Source organism: Lagenorhynchus albirostris, chromosome 7 (genome assembly GCF_949774975.1).
Source record: "Lagenorhynchus albirostris chromosome 7, mLagAlb1.1, whole genome shotgun sequence".
NCBI classification, from domain to species: domain Eukaryota; kingdom Metazoa; phylum Chordata; class Mammalia; order Artiodactyla; family Delphinidae; genus Lagenorhynchus; species Lagenorhynchus albirostris.
The window spans coordinates 95,787,506-95,807,859 of NC_083101.1; positions in this window are offsets into that span (position 1 = coordinate 95,787,506).

Here is a 20,354-nt window from a genome sequence, read left to right on the forward strand (position 1 = left end):
ACTAGCCATCCATTTTATATTTGGTACTGTATATATGTCAATGCTACTCTCTCACTTCGTCCCAGCTTCCCCTTCCCCCACTGTGTCCTCAAGTCTGTTCTCTAAATCTATCTCTTTATTCCTGTCCTTCCCCTAGGTTCTTCAGAAATGTTTTTTTAGATTCCATATATGTGTGTTAGCATACAGTATTTATTTTTCTCTTTCTGACTTACTTCACTCTGTATGACAGATCTAAAGTCTGTCTACCTCATTACAAATAACTCAATTTCGTTTCTTTTTATGGCTGAGTAATATTCCATTGTATATATGTGCCACATCTTCTTTATCCATTCATCTGTTGATGGACACTTAGGTTGCTTCCATATCCTGGCTATTGTAAGGAGTGCTGCAATGAACACTGTGGTACATGACTCTTTTTTTTTTTTTTTTTACATGACTCTTTTTGAGTTATGGTTTTCTCAGGGTGTATGGCCAGTAGTGGGATTGCTGGGTCATATGGTAGTTCTATTTTTAGTTTTTTAAGGAACCTCCATCCTGTTCTCCATAGTGGCTGTATTAATTTACATTCCCACCAACAGTGCAGGAGGGTTCCCTTTTCTCCACACCCTCTCCAGCACTTACTGTTTGTAGATTTTTTTGATGGTCATTCTGACTGGTGTGAAGTGATACCTCATTGTGGTCTTGATTTGCATTTCTCTAATGATTAGTGATGCTGAGCATCTTTTCATGTGTTTGTTTGCAATCTGTATGTTTTTTTTTAGAAAGAAAGACAGAGCTGGAGGAATCAGGCTCCCTGAATTCAGACTATACTACAAAGCTACAGTAATCAAGACAGTATGGTACTGACACAAAAACAGAAATATAGATCAATGGAACAGGATGAGAAGACCAGAGATAAACTCACATACATATAGTCACCTTATCTTTGACAAAGGAGGCAAGAATATACAATGGAGAAAAGACAGCCTCTTCAATAAGTGGTGCTGGGAAAACTGGACAGCTATATGTAAAAGAATGAAATTAGAACACTCACTAGCACCATACACAAAAATAAACTCAAAATGGATTAAAGACCTAAATGAAAGGCTAGACACTATAAAACTCTTAGAGGAAAACTTAGGCAGAACACTCTATGACATAAATCACAGCAAGATCCTTTTTGACCCCCCTCCCAGAGTAATGGAAATAAAAACAAACAAATGGGACCTAATGAAACTTAAAAGCTTTTGCACAACAAAGGAAGCCATAAACAAGACAAAAAGACAATGCTCAGAACAGGAGAAAATATTTGCAAACAAAGCAACTGACAAAGGATTAATCTCCAAAATTATATAAGCAGCTCATGAAGCTCAATAATGAACAAAACCAATCCAAAAATGGGTGGAAGCCTAAATAGACATTTCTCCAATGACTGTCTTCTGTTCTTTCCCTTTTTCACCATTAGAGAAGAAGTGGTGCTGGAGACTGGCCTGTTCTCATGCCCGAGGACTGAAAAATGCACTAGTTTCCAGACAAGTATTTTATGGCGAGGTATTTTTATGTATGCAATAACTAGTCTGGTTGCTTCTGATTTTTTTTCTATGAAAAATTCCTGGTTTCATCTTTACTAAAAATATTAACATTAATAATTCAAATCTGTTTAATGTCTTATCTGTTGGAAAGTATTTTATTTTGAGAGATTTCTGTGACAGGAACAGCCAATTGGGGTTTTATTTTAATAGTAAATTCATAATCATGTCTTAAAGTAAAAATAATAATAAGTGAAATAATAATAAAATTCCTTATATTTGAATCTCATTCCTTTGAGGCAAGGAAATTAAGAAGCATTTACATGATATCTTCCACCAGTTTAAGCGGTTTTTCTTTTTTCTTTTTTTCTCACTATCTGTATACCCTTGAGACTTCCTATGTGTATTTGATAATGCTGGTGTTAGGATTTTCTGACTGCTCTGCAATGCCTATATTTCTGGGTTGGAGGATTTTCAGAGGTTTCTCTGGACAGGCAAGGAAGGGGAGAAGCTTCTTTGACTCTTCACATCAAAGAAGGAAGTGAGAAAGACAAATATCATATGATATAGCTTATATGTGCAATCTAAAAAACAGGGTACAAGTGAACTTATCTGCAAAACAGGAGTCACAGATGTAGAAAACAAACTTATGGTTACCAGCGGTAAGGGGGGAAGGGATAAACGGGGAGATTGGGATTGACACATACACTCTACTATATATAAAATAGATAACTAATAAGAACCTGTTGTAGAGCACAGGGAACTCTACTGAATACTCTGTAATGGCCTAAATGGGAAAAGAATCTAAAAAAGAAGAGTGGATATATGTATATTTATAACTGATTTACTTTGCTGTACACCTAAAACTAATACAACATTGTAAATCAACTATACTCCAATAAAAATTAAAATAAAAAAAGAAGGAAGTGAGATGGTGAGGGGTGTGATGAGAGAGGGAGGGCACTAGGAAATCCATCTTCTCTGGAGCTCCTGCTCTCCGAGTTCCCTGCATACTTCTCCCAGCTGGTTTCACTGCTCTCTCCTTGGTGAAGTAGGCCTTTGGCATGTGGTCTTAGCATCACCTGGGTAACAGTCCGTATCTAGGGCAGTGGTTCTCAAAGAATGGTCCTCTGACCAGCTGTGTCAGCCTCACCTGGGCACATGTTAGAAATACAATTAAGAAATGGGAGAGGGGCAGCAATCTGTGTTCTCACAAAAATAAATAACATATAAATCAAATCAGATTTCAGGAGGAAACAAGAGAGAAAGGAATAGTAAACAGGACAATCTTGGTATATATGCATAATTATGACTTAATAAATAAGAATATATGAGTAGTATTTTATACCACTCATGTTACAAATAAGAATTCTTGAAAGAAAAGTGATGTGGTATACAGCTAAGCTTAGTAACTGACCAAATAGGAAATAAAGACTCCAAAAGATCTTTGGAGATCTTTTTAGATAGAAGCCTTCTAATTGTCTCCTCCAGAAGATTATTTTCATTAACAGGAGCATGAATAAACAAGCCATAAAATATTCAAATAATAGGTACTACTAAGCAATCAAAGGAACTACTGATCCACAACGCTGTGGATGAATCTCAAAAACATTATGTTGAAACAGAGGAGCCAGAAACACAAAAACCAAACAAAATGAAAAACTATGAGACATGATTCCATTAATATGACGTCCAAAAGCAGGCACACCTAGTATATGGTGATGGAGGTCAGAGGAGTGCTTCCCACTGCGGAGGGGAGGGGTAGTTATTAATGGCAAAGGGGAATGAAAGAAATTCCTGGGGAAGGAAGTGTTCCACATTCCACTCTGGGTGGCAAATTACATAAGAGTGTAACCGAAAGTGGGGTCCAGCTTCTCGCTGCTCAAAAGCCAATAAACAGGCAAGGTTGGTGGAAAGGAAAGTTTGCTTTATTTTGGATGCCAGCAACTGGGGGTGGACACCTGTCCAAAGGCTGAATCCCTGTCACTGACAGTCAGTGGGAAACAGCTTTTATAGACAGAGGGACGGGGCTACATGTAGAAACAGCACAGTCATCTCTGACAGTCATCTTGAAATTGGTCATTGGTGGTCTGACCAGCGTCATCTTGATTGTTTTAGGTACAGTTAATCTTCAGTTCCAGGGTTGATTTGTTTCCATTTCTTTGAGGCCAGTTCTCAGAATTGTGGCAGCTTATGTCATGGCTACAGCCTGGTCATTATGTAGTTAACTTCTACCTGGTGGGGGTTTCAGTATCCATAAGACAGCTCACAGGACATGGCTCAGAATATTACCTGAGACCTTAAGGAGGAACTGAATGTCCTTGACTATGCTTCATGACTAAACTATTATTATTTTGTCTCCTTTGACAGTTTTCCTTTGTTTCTGCATTTTCCCACTTCTCTGATTAAACTTATTCCTTGGGTAAAGTTTTTCCACAGACAAAAGCAGGCTGAGGATGTGGCGAGGTGGGGGAAGGACCATAGGGTCCTGCTCCATTTCAGGAGTGTACGTATGGAAAAGTTCATCCAGCTGTATATTCAAATACATGCCCTTTAGTGCTATTTAAGCCATATCTCTATTAAAAGAAGTAAAAGGAAATGAAAAAGTAGAGAGCAAAAATATGGGACAAATATGAAAAATGTTTATAATTGATTCATTTGAGAATATGGGCATATGCTTATTACATGATTGTTTGTAACTTTAAAAAATTTCTCAAAATTTTTAAAATTAATAAAAAAATAATGAACTACCCATTCCTCCCAGATCCTCCCTCTTAAACTGAAAAAATCATGACCATAAGACAACAAGCACATATGGGAATGCTCTGAAAGGTGGGAAGAAGAAAGGGATCTTGGTCCTTGAGGAATGACATGGCAGTGTGTACCCAGTACCCAGTACCCCAGAGAGGCTGCTGCAGAAGCCTCTTACCCAGAACCACTAATAGGCATAGGAAAAATAACTTCCAAGGAAAGCCTGTTTCTTCTAGCCAAAGGACTAGGAAAATTGTGCCTACTAGAACAGAAAACCTTTTTGACAATACATGATCTATTCACTTTAAAAATCAACAGGAAAAACACCCTCTCCCACTGCCATGTGTCTTTGGTGGGGCTTGGCAATGAGCTGCCCTTTCAGTCTCCTTACTCCTGCTCTGCAGAAGCTGATGGCAGTGCTTAGATTCCCCCACCCATGGTGTCAGGGGCCAAATAGCCATCTCATCTTCCATCTCCAGCTTGGCAGAAGCAGGAAGTGCTCTAATTCCCCAGCCTTCATAAAGCCAGAGAGCTGAGGGCTTCCATCCACCCTGAGAAACCAGAGGACTTCATGAAAGGTGTGAGTTGAGGCTGGTCAGAATTTCACCTTCCCCCAACCCCAATATGGACAAAGTGCAGGGGAGAACTGAAGCCCCAGACCCAATGACTGCAATGAGACTGACCATCGCAGGGCTAGTCAGCGCTCCACTGTCCTCCTTCCCCATCTGGTGTCAGTGGGGCTCAATGGGGAGCTGAGCATCTGCCCCCACCAGGCACCCACAAGTTGGGACATGTAGTGAAAAGAAGACTGGTCAACAGACTGCATAACCCACCTTGGTTTCAGTAGGACCTGGTATGGAGCTGAGCTTATACTCCAAATTGCAGGCAACAAGGTAGTGTGAGACAGTGCCCCTCCTTGACTGGGAATTTTTCAGTAGAACCAGAAGGGAGCTGGACTCTAGCCCACCCTTCAGCAACGAGACAATGGGAGTCAGCACACCAGTTTTGCAAGCGTGATGTCAGTAAGTCCTTGCAAGAAGCTGATCACACACCTGCCTGGCTCTCATGCTACACCTCAGTAAAGGGTCTGCCTGCTAAAATAGGATATTAAATAGGATCCAGTGTCATAATATAACACCCAAAGTGTCCAAGATACAACTGAAAGTCACTAGTCACACTAAGAACCATGAAATTCACAACTTGAATGAAAAAAGTCAATCAATATACATGCACATGGAGAGGGATCAGATGTTGGAATTATCTGAGAAAGATTTTAAAGCAGACATCACAAAAACACTTCAGTAAGCAATTGTGGATTCTCTTGAAGCTAATTTATAAATATAAAATATCCATAAAGAAACAGAAGTTGCAATAAAGAATCAAATGGAAATTACAGAACATAAAAATGCAATAAAAACAAAACAACAAGTCTCTGGGGGGTCTCAGTAGCAGTGTGAAGGAGACAGAGGATAAAATCGGTGAATTTTAGGACAAAGCAACAGAATTTATCCAATCTGGACAACAAAGAGAAAATAGAGTGGGGTAAAAAATAAAGAGTCTCAGGGACCTCTGAGACTATAAAAAAACCTTAACATACGTATTACCAGAGTCTCAGAAGGGGAGGTGAGAGAATGAGTGAGACTGGAAGAGTATTCAAAGAAACAATGGCCAAAAATGTCCCAAATTTTCCTAAAGACACAAACCTACACTTTCAAAAGGCAGAACAAAATCCAAAGAGGTCGAGATTGATCAAGATAGCAGAGTACGAGGATGTGGAACTCACCTCCCTCACATGAGCACATTAAAACTATATCTACTTGTCGAATACTTCTCACTGAAAACTAACTGGAAACTTGCAGAAATATTCCTGTACAAACAAGGCTGTAAGAAAGATATGCATGTAGATCGGGTAGGAAGGGGAGAAAACCAATCAGGGCAGGACCTGTGCCGCGGTGGAAGGTTACTGCTTCCCATCCCTCAGCCAGGATGTCCCCAGTAAAGCATAGGACCCAAGGGTCAACACAGTTTGCCAAACCTCAGGCGTCATCTTAGCTCTGGATGCCCTGGCCAACCACTGGTCCCATCTGCACATTTTTACAAACTCTTGGGACATCATGCAATACTGGTCCCTGTGGGGTAAAGAACTCAGGAATCTGTTGCCTCACAGATGCCCCAGATATAAATCAAGGTCACAGATGTCTCTACATGGACTAAGGCCACAGTTCATGGCCTCACCAGCACAGTTCTTATCCCCTTGGGAACTCTGATAGGACCAAGGTCCTCTTTTTGTTTCTCAAGATGCATCATTGCTGGCTCTTGACAAAGGTTATTCTATGGAGCTTCCACTCCCCCAGAGGCCCCAGCAGCTGGTTTAACTGTGAGGCATAATGGCTCCTCAAAGACTCCTGTTTAAGTTATTATACAAGGTGGTGAATGGACTCCCAGGTGGGCGTCGCTGTTGCCTCAGGCATTAATTAGTCTACATTCACAACCCCTGGGCCCACACACGCCCAATACCAATGCCACATGTTTTCATATATCATTCAATTGCCTACAAAGGGGACCATCTCTAAAGTTCATGTTTTTGATGATCCTTTATCAAGGTTCAATATTAGATGCTGCCTTGACATCTGGAATTGGGGTGGGGGACCCAAACAGCCTAATCATCACTTTCCCTCCCCATTGTGTTCCTACAAATGAGGTCCCATAGTCAAACAACCATCCTCATCTCAGGGAACAGGCACGGTACCTGCTTATGCCCAAGAGGTGAGTTTCCGTTCCCCGCCCGCCAACAGCATTATTCCAACAAGCCCTTCCACCTTCCTGTGGGCACTTCTTCGCTACTAGAAAGTTCACCTCTCAGGGTCCCTGCTGGTCCCCTCTGGTCCCAACACATCACCTGTGTGACCTTGTGGGTCCTCCTCTCCTGGGCTGTGAGTACATGTTGTTGTCAAATGCAAGTTCATGTGCCCGGTGCAAAGTGAGACCAAAAAAACAGAAACATTGGAGTTTGGAGAAGAGAAAGGTTTATTGCTGGGCCAAGCAAGGAGAACAGTCTGCTCACGTTCAAAAGACCCTAACTCCCTGATGGTTTTGGGGGAAGAGTCTTTATAGGAAAAATTTGGGATGAGGGATGCAGGATGTGTGACTTTGGTTGGTGGTGAGGTAATAGGGTGATATTCCAAGAATTTTGTGCTCAGCCTGAAGTTACCATCCTCCACCTGGGTGGGAGCCTTAGTCCCTGCAGAAGAACTCAAAGATATATTGTTACCTATACCCCTTGAGGAAGAACCAGGACCCTGCTTTATCACTGCACTGTTGTTTCTCGACAGCTCCTCCTTCGTTTCTTCCCTCCCTCCCCTAATTAGTAACTGTTTGGATCTGCCCTTTGGAACTCAGAGAAGGTCTAGGAGGCTGAAGCCTTCTTCCTACAAAAAAGAAACGGGGACAGGGAAAGGCTTTTGTACCCGGGAGGCCCCTGCAGGGTCCTGATTGGTTTCAATGTGACCTGTTGACCATCCCATCTGTCCAGTACTGGGTGTCACATGTCCAGGGCAGGAATCCCTCCCTTATCAATGGGGTGATCAGAAGGTGATTTCATCCCTTCTCACGGCAGCCACAGTGAGCCTGATAAACCAAGTCACACGGTCTGCTGAGAGCCCTCCAGGGCCTCTACCCTCACTAGGGAACAGCCTGTGTCCTTGTGGGCATCTTCAAGGCAGAGCATGGCCTGGCCCCCTGGCCTCCCCAGCTCAGTGCCCTGCCTTTCGCCCTCATCAGCCGTCAAAGCCTCAGGCTCCTTCCTGCTCCTGGGAGCCCTCCTGAGCGTTTATCCCCTCTGAGACCTTCCACGCACACTCTGCAGGCCACCACTGCGCCCTTTCCTCACTCCCTTTGTGTTTTGGCTCAAATGTCAGTTTTCAGACACTTTTGCCAAGCATTCTATTTTGACTCCAAATCCTCACTTCATATCCAGCCCCCCTTGCCTTGTTTTCTTCGTAGAACTTACCATCAACATCTATGTGCTTTACTTATTCATTTGCTTTTCTGTCTCCCCACTGGAAGGAATTTTGTGCTCAGCGAAGTGTTGTGTGGTCATTAGAGTGAGTGGTCACATTCTAACCTCCCTTTGCCACCTGGCCTGGGTGGCTCATTGCTCTCTTTCTAGCTCAGCTGTGTGTTTAAAAGGTGGTTATCTAGGTGCTATTCAGCATGGGAATGTGTTTGCATAGTCTGCATGTGGCTGGACCCAGAAATCCCCAAACCTGGAAATCATTTCTACTGCCAGTGTGAACTTGCTGGGGACCCCGCTGCATCATCTTCAAGAGCTGGTCTCAGCGAGATCTTAGGTTGCCTAGGCAATGATTGTAAACATGGCTTTTGAAATCCTAAGCAGTGTAAAGAGTGTTGGCAGCCTGTTTACCAAGGCACATGGGGCTATGACCTTTGTAGGTCTAGTAACATCATCTTTGACATAAACAATATTTTAACTCTTAAGATCTACTATTAGATATTATTTTCTTGACTGCTACTCATTTGTTTTTATTTCCTGTGCTCATAGGAATAACACGGGTGGCAGCTCTAGTTCTCTTTTAATTTGGGGAAGACAACGACGCCCCTTGAATTCGACACAGTAAAGCCTGAGTAAGCATGAATGAAATATTCATTGTGCAGTGTTTTTAGCAAAATTAAATTTGGAATGGGTAATAGTGTAGGTGTGCATAGTAATTCCTATGTTTCATGGCAATTAGACACTCAAATGGTAAGGTCACAAATCACTGAGTAACATTATTTTTACAGATAAATCAGTGTTTATATTTCTTCTTCTTTTTGCTTTGTCATATGTTAGTGTTCACTTTATCTCTGATGGCTTGTGGTTAATTATCATCGAACCACGTTAGTGATTACAACTCTAGGCCCCAAACCATCTTATCCATCTGTATCTTAGACACAGTTTGGTTGGAGCTCAGCAAATATTTGTTGAATGAGTGAATGAATCCCATTTCAGCTTCTTGCCAGCTAGTGGTCTGTGCCTTTTCTCTCCGAGTACTGCGTAGACCCAGGTGTCTGAGTCTGGGGCCAATGACTAAATTTGGATCAGCCTCTCCACTGAGCTATGGAAGTCACCCTCACTCCTCATTTATTAGGAGCCCAGTCCAGGCTCAGGTGCAGGAGGTAAGGCAGAGGGTAGTGTGGAGGCTGTGGTGGGCCCAAGTGGGGGGAGCATATCCAGTCCCCTCTGCCCAGCCGAAGCCTGAGACCCATACATGCAGGAGGAAAGCCAGTGTCCAGGGCATCCTGATATCATCCTTTCCCACCATCGCCAATACAGGAAATGTTCCCAATGGATTTGGAACCAGAGGAATAAAATTCTGTAATTTCTTTCTTTTTTTTTTTTAACAACTTTATTGGAGTATAATTGCTTTACAATGGTGTGTTAGTTTCTGCTTTATAACAAAGTGAATCAGTTATACATATACATATGTTCCCATATCTCTTCCCTCTTGCGTCTCCCTCCCTCCCATCCTCCCTATCCCACCCCTCCAGGCGGTCACAAAGCACCGAGCTGATCTCCCTGTGCTATGTGGCTGCTTCCCACTAGCTATCTACCTTACGTTTGGTAGTGTATATATGTCCATGCCTCTCTCTCGCTTTGTCACAGCTCACCCTTCCCCCTCCCCATATCCTCAAGTCCATTCTCTACTAGGTCTGTGTCTTTATTCCTGTCTTACCCCTAGGTTCTTCATGACATTTTTTTTCTTAAATTCCATATATATATGTGTTAGCATACGATATTTGTCTTTCTCTTTCTGACTTACTTCACTCTGTATGACAGACTCTAGGTCTAGCCACCTCATTACAAATAGCTCAATTTCGTTTCTTTTTATGGCTGAGTAATATTCCATTGTATATATGTGCCACATCTTCTTTATCCATTCATCCAATGATGGGCACTTAGGTTGTTTCCATCTCCAGGCTATTGTAAATAGAGCTGCAATGAACATTTTGGTACACGACTCTTTTTGAATTATGGTTTTCTCAGGGTATATGCCCAGTAGTGGGATTGCTGGGTCATATGGTAGTTCTATTTGTAGTTCTTTAAGGAACCTCCATACTGTTCTCCACAGTGGCTGTATTAATTTACGTTCCCACCAACAGTGCAAGAGTTTTCCCTTTTCTCCACACCCTCTCCAGCATTTATTGTTTCTAGATTTTTTGATGATGGCCATTCTGATTGGTGTGAGATGATATCTCATTGTAGTTTTGATTTGCATTTCTCTAATGATTAATGATGTTGAGCATTCTTTCATGTGTTTGTTGGCAGTCTGTATATCTTCTTTGGAGAAATGTCTATTTAGGTCTTCTGCCCATTTTTGGATTGGGTTGTTTGTTATTGAGCTGCATGAGCTGCTTGTAAATTTTGGAAATTAATCCTTTGTCAGTTGCTTCATTGGCAAATATTTTCTCCCATTCTGAGGGTTGTCTTTTGGTCTTGTTTATGGTTTCCTTTGCTGTGCAAAAGCTTTGAAGTTTCATTAGGTCCCATTTGTTTATTTTTGTTTTTATTTCCATTTCTCTAGGAGGTGGGTCAAAAAGGATCTTGCTGTGATTTATGTCATAGTGTGTCCTGCCTATGTTTTCCTCTAAGAGTTTGATAGTTTCTGGCCTTACATTTAGGTCTTTAATCCATTTTGAGCTTATTTTTGTGTATGGTGTTAGGGAGTGATCTAATCTCATACTTTTACATGTACCTGTCCAGTTTTCCCAGCACCACTTATTGAAGAGGCTGTCCTTCCTCCACTGTACATTCCTGCCCCCTTCATCAAAGATAAGGTGACCATATGTGCATGGGTTTATCTCTGTGCTTTCTATCCTGTTCCATTGATCTATCTTTCTGTTTTTGTGCCAATACCATACTGTCTTGATTACTGTAGCTTTGTAGTATAGTCTGAAGTCAGGGAGCCTGATTCCTCCAGCTCCGTTTTTCGTTCTCAAGATTGCTTTGGCTATTCGGGGTCTTTTGTGTTTCCATACAAATTGTGAAATTTTTTGTTCTAGTTCTGTGAAAAATGCCAGTGGTAGTTTGATAGGGATTGCATTGAATCTGTAGATTGCTTTGGGTGGTAGAGTCATTTTCACAATGTTGATTCTTCCAATCCAAGAACATGGTATATCTCTCCATCTATTTGTATCATCTTTAATTTTTTTCATCAGTGTCTTATAATTTTCTGCATACAGGTCTTTTGTCTCCTTAGGTAGGTTTATTCCTAGATATTTTATTCTTTTTATTGCAGTGGTAAATGGGAGTGTTTTCTTGATTTCACTTTCAGATTTTTCATCATTAGTGTATAGGAATGCCAGACATTTCTGTGCATTAATTTTGTATCCTGCAACTTTACCAAATTCATTGATTAGCTCTAGTAGTTTTCTCATAGCATCTTTAGGATTCTCTATGTATAGTATCATGTCATCTGCAAACAGTGACAGCTTTACTTCCTCTTTTCCAGTTTGGATTCCTTTTATTTCTTTTTCTTCTCTGATTGCTCTGGCCAAAACTTTCAAAACTATGTTGAATAAGAGCAGTGAGAGTGGGCAACCTTGTCTTGTTCCTGATCTTAGTGGAAATGCTTTCAGTTTTTCACCATTGAGGATGATGTTGGCTGTGAGTTTGTCATATATGGCCTTTATTATGTTGAAGAAAGTTCCCTCTATGCCTACTTTCTGCAGGGTTTTTATCATAAATGGGTGTTGACTTTTGTCAAAAGCTTTCTCTGCATCTATTGAGATGATCATATGGTTTTTCTCCTTCAATTTGTTAATATGGTTTATCACATTGATTGATTTGCATATATTGAAGAATCCTTGCATTCCTGGAATAAACCCCACTTGATCATGGTGTATGATCCTTTTAATGTGCTGTTGGATTCTGTTTGCTAGTATTTTGTTGAGGAATTTTGCATCTATGTTCATGAGTGATATTGGCCTGTAGTTTTCTTTCTTTGTGACATCCTTGCCTGGTTTTAGTATCAAGAAAATTCTGTAATTTCTAAATTTTCTGAAATGAACATGTATAGTTTTATAAACAGAAAAACAGTGATTAAAACACACCACACACATAGAGTTCCATGAGTCCTGGGAAAGCAAAGTTGGTCGGGAGGTTAAGAGGTATCTGATATTTTTCTGTGTGTCTTAGTTAATGTTCTTTTAAAAACCTGTCAGAATTTAACTTCAGGAAATGGAATGTTTAGGAATGTAAAGAGTCACACATCACAAAATATTAAAATGTATTTGATGTGTGAAAAACATGTAAATATCCTAGTCCCTGTGTCTTTGCTTATGTGTTGTATATATCTGGTTGCTTCAATTGTTGTTTATGATTTTTTGGAGAGATCGTATCTTTAATATGAATTTAATTTGGGGTTGCTGTGTAATGAGCTATTTGGCCACAAGGTGGCGGTGTTACACAGCGCAGACCTGGTCTAGGTTCTGATGGGACTCTAACAACAGGCTCCTTTGAATATGTCCATGTTAAAGCTCTAGAGCAGTAAATACGACCAAAACACACAAGATAAAAAATTAAAAATCAGTTATGCCAGTAGGAGTTATTCATTGTTCTTTTTTAATGCTTAATATTTGTTGTTTCAAATTACATTTAAAGTATATGAACAGTATATGAAAATTATATTAAAAGAATTCTGTACTATCTAAAATCAAATTTCTGTTTATATATATGTATATAACAGAAATATATAAATCTTACTGTTGTAGTTACAGCAGGAAACAATGACCTTTTTTGTCCTAAAGCAGCATTTGATTTTTCCACATATATTGCTCTCTTTTCCTCAGCTACCAAAAATGTAGCAATGAAGTTTATGTACTTATTTACTTTGTCTAGACAGTTGCTGATTACAAAATGAATAACGTGGACTATCAGGAAAGGTAAAATTACATGTCAAAATGGCTTTTGAAAGTTCTGTCATGTTAATATTGTTCTGTTGTCATACAGAACTCAAAAAGCCTTTGCTCTGAACAGATTATTTTCTTTAAAAAATATTTTTTTTCAGGTTTCCCTGGTGGCGCAGTGGTTGAGAGTCCGTCTGCCGATGCAGGGGACACGGGTTCGTGCCCCGGTCCGGGAAGATCCCACATGCCGCGGAGCGGCTGGGCCTGTGAGCCGTGGCCGTTGAGCCTGCGCATCCGGAGCCTGTGCTCTGCAACGCGAGAGGCCACAACAGTGAGAGGTCCGCGTACCACAAAAAAAAAAAAAAGACAGATTTGTGTGTACAGAAATGATGACAGGAAGGAAGTGATGGGGGATAGGATGGGATGTGGGATAAAATAGGATAGGATGCTATCCAAAAATTAGTTTGGAGTAATATTTACATTTAACTGATGATTTGGGTAGGATGAGATGGCACTAAAAGTGATATAGTATTTAATTTTCATTATTCTACGGATTTCCTTCCACTTTGTATGATGGGAGAACTGTCTCTGAGAATCCGACTTCTTTCTCTCAAAAAACCTCTTCGCTTATCTTCTTTGTGCAAGTCTTGGGTTTATGGTCAAGGATGTGTGCACTGAAAAGGCACAATAAAGAGATAAATATACCTCAGGCTGGGATGCATTACCACAACTGGGTCTGCTCTTTCCCTTAAGTTGAGTGAGGTAAATATAGACTATCTTAGAATTTATTTTCTTCTGCCTCAACACAACACAGTTTATTTCTGCTGACACTCTATGTCCAACGTGGGTGAGATGGAGGCTCCCTCTTGGCAGATGCGTCCACAGTCATGGTGGCAGAGAGACGTGGCAATTTGTACCTGGGCTCGTTTTTTAATATTTTAATTTTATTGGAGCCTAGTTGATCTACAATGTTGTGTTAGTTTCAGGTGTACAGTAAAGGGATTCAGTTATACATACATATATATTCAGACTATCTTAGAATCGAGGTGTTTGAGCTGTGTTTCAGTAGCAATTTGGGGATGTTCGTTAGGAAAATGAGCACCAGCGAGAAACACTTTGCAGTTCATTCTCTTGTGAGTTGCCTCCCAAGCTGTTATCTCAAACAAACAATAGAACTAACTTTCTATTTTATTCCTGCACTTTCAGGATTCCAACAGGCTGAAATGACAGTGTTTTCTCCAAATTAACTCTGTTATTAGACTCACTGACCTGACAGTGAATAACATTGGCGAGAACAGTGAACTTCCTGTGATGAGCTCTTGAATGAAGATGCCCTGTGGGCAGGACAACAGTTCCAACTGCACACCTGTCTAAATCAGGAAAGCCTGTGAGCTGTACTGATTCTTCTCAGCCTTGTCACTGGGCCTTCCATCCTTCCCCCTACACTTCAAGCCAGGGTTTCGGAACCAGTGCACGTGTGTGAGAACCAGCCCCCTCGGCTTTCAGCCCCTGCTCTGGGCTTGGTCTGTGGGTTGTTGGCACAGATGTGTCCAGTCAGTGGAGCCATGTGACAACTGTCACAGTCTAGCATCCGGAAAGAGAGAGGTGTTTGCTCCATCTCTACCCTCTGCTGTTAGGATCTGAAAACTGCAGGAGCCTGGAGGCCAGCTCATGACCAACTCTCTCAGTTTAGGAATCTGGGATCCCGCAAAGGAGTGGATTCCCCAAGGTTCTGCTCCTTTGGTTGGCAGAGCCTGGAAGGGCACTGAGGTCCCCTGATCCTCTGGTCAGAATTCTAGCAGAAACGTCCAGGGCACTCACCATCTTGTCACCTGGGCATCCAAAAGTGATGTCACCTGGTGCTTGGGCCTCGGGCAGCCCACGTGTGACTTCAGGAATGATGGACATGGTCTGGCTGTAGGGCCTTGCTGGGGAAAGACAATGACAAAGGATGCATCCCCTGTACAGTATAGGGGTGGGCGGGAGAGAGAGAGAGAGAGACAGATGGAGGGAGAGGGTTTATTATTAAGCAAGCATGAATAGATTACAAAGTCTGCCAAGAATCTCATGCAGATGTGTACAGGAAAGCAGAAGAAAAAAAGTGAAAACTTCTCCCATCTCCTTGAGAGACAAGTGGTTGCCTTTGTGACATCGCTGGCATACCTCGTGAGTGACCACTGAGTTAATTTTGGAGGTGTGTGTGTTTACAGTTCCAAGGGTTTTACAGCTCTTTGACCTTGAACTATAAATTTGAGATGTTGGTCTCTTACTGGGCCTGTTATGCTTTCAAGGAGACACCTGAGAGGGGAGAAGGGGAGGCAACTGCTCCTTCCCTTCATTAAACAGAGTCCATCATTTAACCCTTTCATGCCTATATTAGTTTCTGATTGCTGCTGTAATGAATGACCACAAATCCAGTAGCTTAAAACCATACAGATTTATCCTCTTATAGTGTGGAGGTCAGAGTCTAAAATAGGTTGGCAAGGCTGTGCTCCCTCTGGAGGCTGCAGGGGACAATCTGCTTCCTAGCTGCCGGAGCCTGCCCACATCCTTTGCTCACGGCCCCCCTTCCCCTTTCAAGGTCAGCAGCTCAGCAACTTCAAATCTCTTTCTCTCTGTCGCTCTGCTTCTGTCACGGAGCTCCCTCTGCCTGTAGTGCAATCCTCTTCTGGCTCCTCTTATAAGGACCCTGATGCCTACATGGAGCCAATCCAGGTACTGCAGGATCAACTCCCCGCAAGACCCTTAACTTAATCACACCTGCCACCCAAGATAACATAGTCACACGTCCCAGGGATTAGGAAACCTTAGAGTCATTATTCAACTTTCCACGTTCCCAAGGCTTAGTGCTCTGATGGATCTCACTGTGACCTGATATGGGCATCACCCCAATGTCACTGCCCCAAGCAGAGCCGGCAGTCCGGGCTGTGTGAACACGTGTGAGGACCGGTACTTTTTGTCTCTCCTTGGTTTCCATGTAGACAAAGACAAAACACGGGTATGGGGCTCCAAAGTTTGGGCTGAAGCTTAAGAGCATGATACTAATTAGAAATACTAGTTTTAAAATGTTTTTTAATCTCTTATTGGGATAGCGTTGAAAATTTTCTGAACCTCGATGGAGAGGGGGATGCAGCCAAAGGAAACGGTCCTCACTCCAGGCACTCGGACTCCTTGTTTCTTGGAGTTTGGTCCTTTGAGAAGTAAGCAATCATTTCCAAGGATATCAGAGCTGGAATTGCCATGAATTATTCAGTGTTTGATTTCCGTCTCTGTGTTAACAGAGATCTGTTCAGCTTTTACCGAGGGAAATGGTTGCTGTGCAGAGATTGTCCAGAAGAGGGAGCCAAAGACTTTCAAATGTGCCAGGAGCCCTGAGCTGTTTCCAGGGGACCAGAGGCAGCAGGCCCCCCAAGGAATCAAGCGGTGGGACCTCTCTAGTTCCGAGGAGTGTCTGCTGCTTCCATACTGGGCACTCAGCTGGGCTCCATCTGCCTCCCTGTAAACCAATCACGGAGGACCTGGGAGACCTGGATCCCACCTCCTCCCCATGTAAAGATCCTTGCTTGGGCTCAGCAGGGTAACATAAATTATGAATACCTGCTTTTTTTTTTCTTCCAGAATTGTGAAAGAAAGATACATGTTGAAAATTCAAAACAGCAATTAGTAGTATTGAAAGCTAAAGATCTTCTTACCTTCCCATATACATAAATACTAGTGTCAGTTTGTTCAACAGAACTCCAGACATTACATATTTATATTCTTTATTTGAATTGCTCACACTCCCCTTTTGTTTGGAATACACAACCTGTGCCAACTCGCCCGGAGATGTCTGTGTGCTTCCCTGGCCCAGTATCGTCTTTTCAGGTTTACTTCTTCGATTATGAGGGTTTGGTCGTGGGATGTGGAGAGGTGCAAAGGAGCTATGAATTAAAAGAGTGCTGAATTAAAACCGCTGATGTGGAAGAGAAGAAAACAGTGCATCTCAGTTCAGGGAAACATGGGGCTCATCTCCATTATTTTATTCTCCAAAACCAAACCAACCAATAATAGAAACCACCCTCTTCTGAAGGACCACTGTGATCAAAATACCAGGTAACCCTGTGGGTGGAGGGTTGGCAAAATCCTCTCCTTGGAGGGCACATTGGACCTCAGGCTGACTTTCTAGTTTTGCTTCCCTGAACCCTGAGAAAGGGGGTTACCACCTGTGCCACCAGGCAGCACCAATTATGGTGAAATAACCCTGACTGGTAAATTGCATCTGGCTTTGGGGTTGCATGACTGCATGGGCATGTCTGGTGGGAAGCTGTGGTTCCCTGACTAAGGTGACTGGGACTGTCCCTGGTAGGAAGCAAGGCAGCCAGGTCTGTGGGGATGGTAGGAGAGAGCTGGGCTCCTGTGGGGCTGGAGCTTCTGAGCCAAGGTGGACCTGCTCTCACCTCATTCACCTGAGCTGTGCCTGGGGCACTGGATGGCAGGACCTCCTCTGAAGAAGGGGTTGAGTGCTGTCCTACTGGCCTGTGACACTTCCTGGTCCAGGTGCTTCTCCATGAGTCTAGTGTCAACTGGGACCCGGGTCATCCTGTAAGGAATAGGATCTCGAGGCAGTGGAAAGACTGCTGGAAAGTGGGTGGTAGGGTCAGTGTTCCCTGAAGTGGTAGCTTCTGTTAAAGGCACAGGAAGGGGGGCTGACTGGTCAGGTGTTGGGACATGAGCCAAGTGAATTTGAGAGGATGGATGGACTTGATTCCCCCAAACAAAAGCTGTAGAAAAACCAGGGGTCCAAGACGTTAGACCTCTCCTTTAGATATGGAAAAGGATTTCAATCTGAAATGGAACTGGAGAATGTGAAATGGAGAATCACATGCACACACTGTCAGAAGAATGAACCTTAAGAATGGAGAGACTGATTTCCTATAAAGGCCTGATTTACAGAAAACCTAGACTTATCTCTTGACCACTGAACATTCGTCAAGAATCTCTCCCCATCCTCAAGCCAATGCACTTACTGCTTGGACTCTGACGGGACTTTCCCCTCTTTGCACTTCTTGCCCACAAATACAGCTGACCCCAAGCCCTCAATGGAGTCGCCTGTAGCACTAATGCATGCATTTCCTGAATTGTAATTCTTCTGCTAGTGTAGAAAAAACTCAATTTCTGGTCATATGAGCTTGCCTCAGTTTACCTCTTTATTTAGGTTGACAGTCTAATGAGCTTATATTAATCTTTCTTTGCTCTGAATTCTCTATGACTCAATCTTAGTCTGGGCAGGACTGCCATGGCCTCTAATAGGGTCAGAACAAATTATCTTCTAAAAGCTTAAAAGACTTTCTGCACAATTTTAGCATGTAGAAAATGGTTAATTCATTCTTATATTGACTAGAGTCTTTTCAGTTTAAGCTTTTGTTTTGCCATTTGGTCTCAGCAATCTCCAGTCAGCCCACTTCACCCTGGCTTTACAGCTGACATTATTTTAACTAAGATTTCACGGGTAGGTATGCCAACTTCCCTTTCTTTTACTGCCTTCGGAGTTTGTTTTCCTGAATGGTTTTATTTTATTATTATTATTTTTTTGCTGTACGCGGGCCTCTCACTGTTGTGGCCTCTCCCGCTGCAGAGCACAGGCTCCGGACGTGCAGGCTCAGCGGCCATGGCTCACGGGCCCAGCCGCTCCGCGGCATGTGGGATCTTCCTGGACCAGAGCACGAACCCGTGTCCCCTGCATCGGCAGGCGGACTCTCAACCACTGCACCACCATGGAAGCCCTGAATGGTTTTATTTTTCATGGAAATGTTTTCTCAGGGAGAGATTCCTCTCTGAAATGATACCTATATTCTGGTACAATGAAGTTCCATGTCTGTTCAACAAAGCATCTCCTACTTCTTTTCTAAATCCCCATTCTTGTGCCAAGTCCCATTAATCATCCAAAAAGTAGTACAGAAAGTCCTGGTTGAACACCTGTCATCTAATCTTTCTCAAAAACTAACTGGGAGAAACCAAATCACGTGCTAAGATGAGTCAAGTTTTTAGGTATGAATGAATTGGCAGTCCTTTTAAAAATGATTTTGTTTTCAACTGGGAGCATTATAGAAATGCATTAGAATTTTGGGGTTTTTTTTTTTGCATAAACTGAGTAAAATATTGATTTTTGAGGTGACATTGCATATTTTTGTGTTGCAACCAAATAATTTATAACTCTATAATATTTCTTAAAAATTGCAAATATCATTTTCTCCAAGTGGTTTTGGAAATAAGAGCTCTACATTATTATTATCATCATCATCATCTGTATAAAAGATAGGGAAACTAGAGCACTAAAAATAGAATTTCCGGGGCTTCCCTGGTGGCGCAGTGGTTGAGAGTCCGCCTGCCGATGCAGGGGACACGGGTTCGTGCCCCTGTCCGGGAAGATCCCACATGCCGTGGAGCGGCTGGGCCCGTGAGCCATGGCCGCTGAGCCTGCGCGTCCAGAGCCTGTGCTCCGCAACGGGAGAGGCCACAGCAGTGAGAGGCCCGCATACCGCAAAAAAAGCACAACAGAATTGGGAGACCAGAAGAGGAAGTCCTCATGCCCAGTGAGGCTAATAGAACTTAACAGGAAGAAGAAAGACTCCTCTTCCTTCCTGGCAGGACTCAGCCAATGAAAAGCCATGAACTCTTTGCTTATATTCCTTTTCCTCTCTATAAAATTGTTATCCTTCCTTTGCTGCATGGGGACTTGTACATGGTTTACCATGGTTACAGAACCTGAATTGTGGTTTTCTGTGGATCCCAAATAAACCCATCTTTGCTGGAGAAGTATCTGGCAGTCTATTTGTTTCAAGTCAACAATCTGGAGACTTTTCACTGAGTGTTCCGTGTGACAAGCTCTCATGGCTTCCCAAAGCTGCCAGGTGTTTTACTGGACTGAATACTTACATATAAACCAGTGGGCCAATGTGGCTGCATCAAAGGTTAATGCAACCTCAGACTCCGGCCAGTGAAGGTATTCCAGTCAAGGTAAGTCTTGGCCCCTGAAATCTGCACCAGTCCATCAGCAGGGGAAGATGGCCTTAAGAACCATTTAAGCAATGCTCCCAGATTCTCCTTGCACCATGATGCTGGAGGTCTGTAAGCTTTGCATAAAAAGTTGGGGAAGAAAAAAAGATAGTGGGGCAGGGAGGAGAAGGGAAAGTGCAAAACTACCTGCTGTAA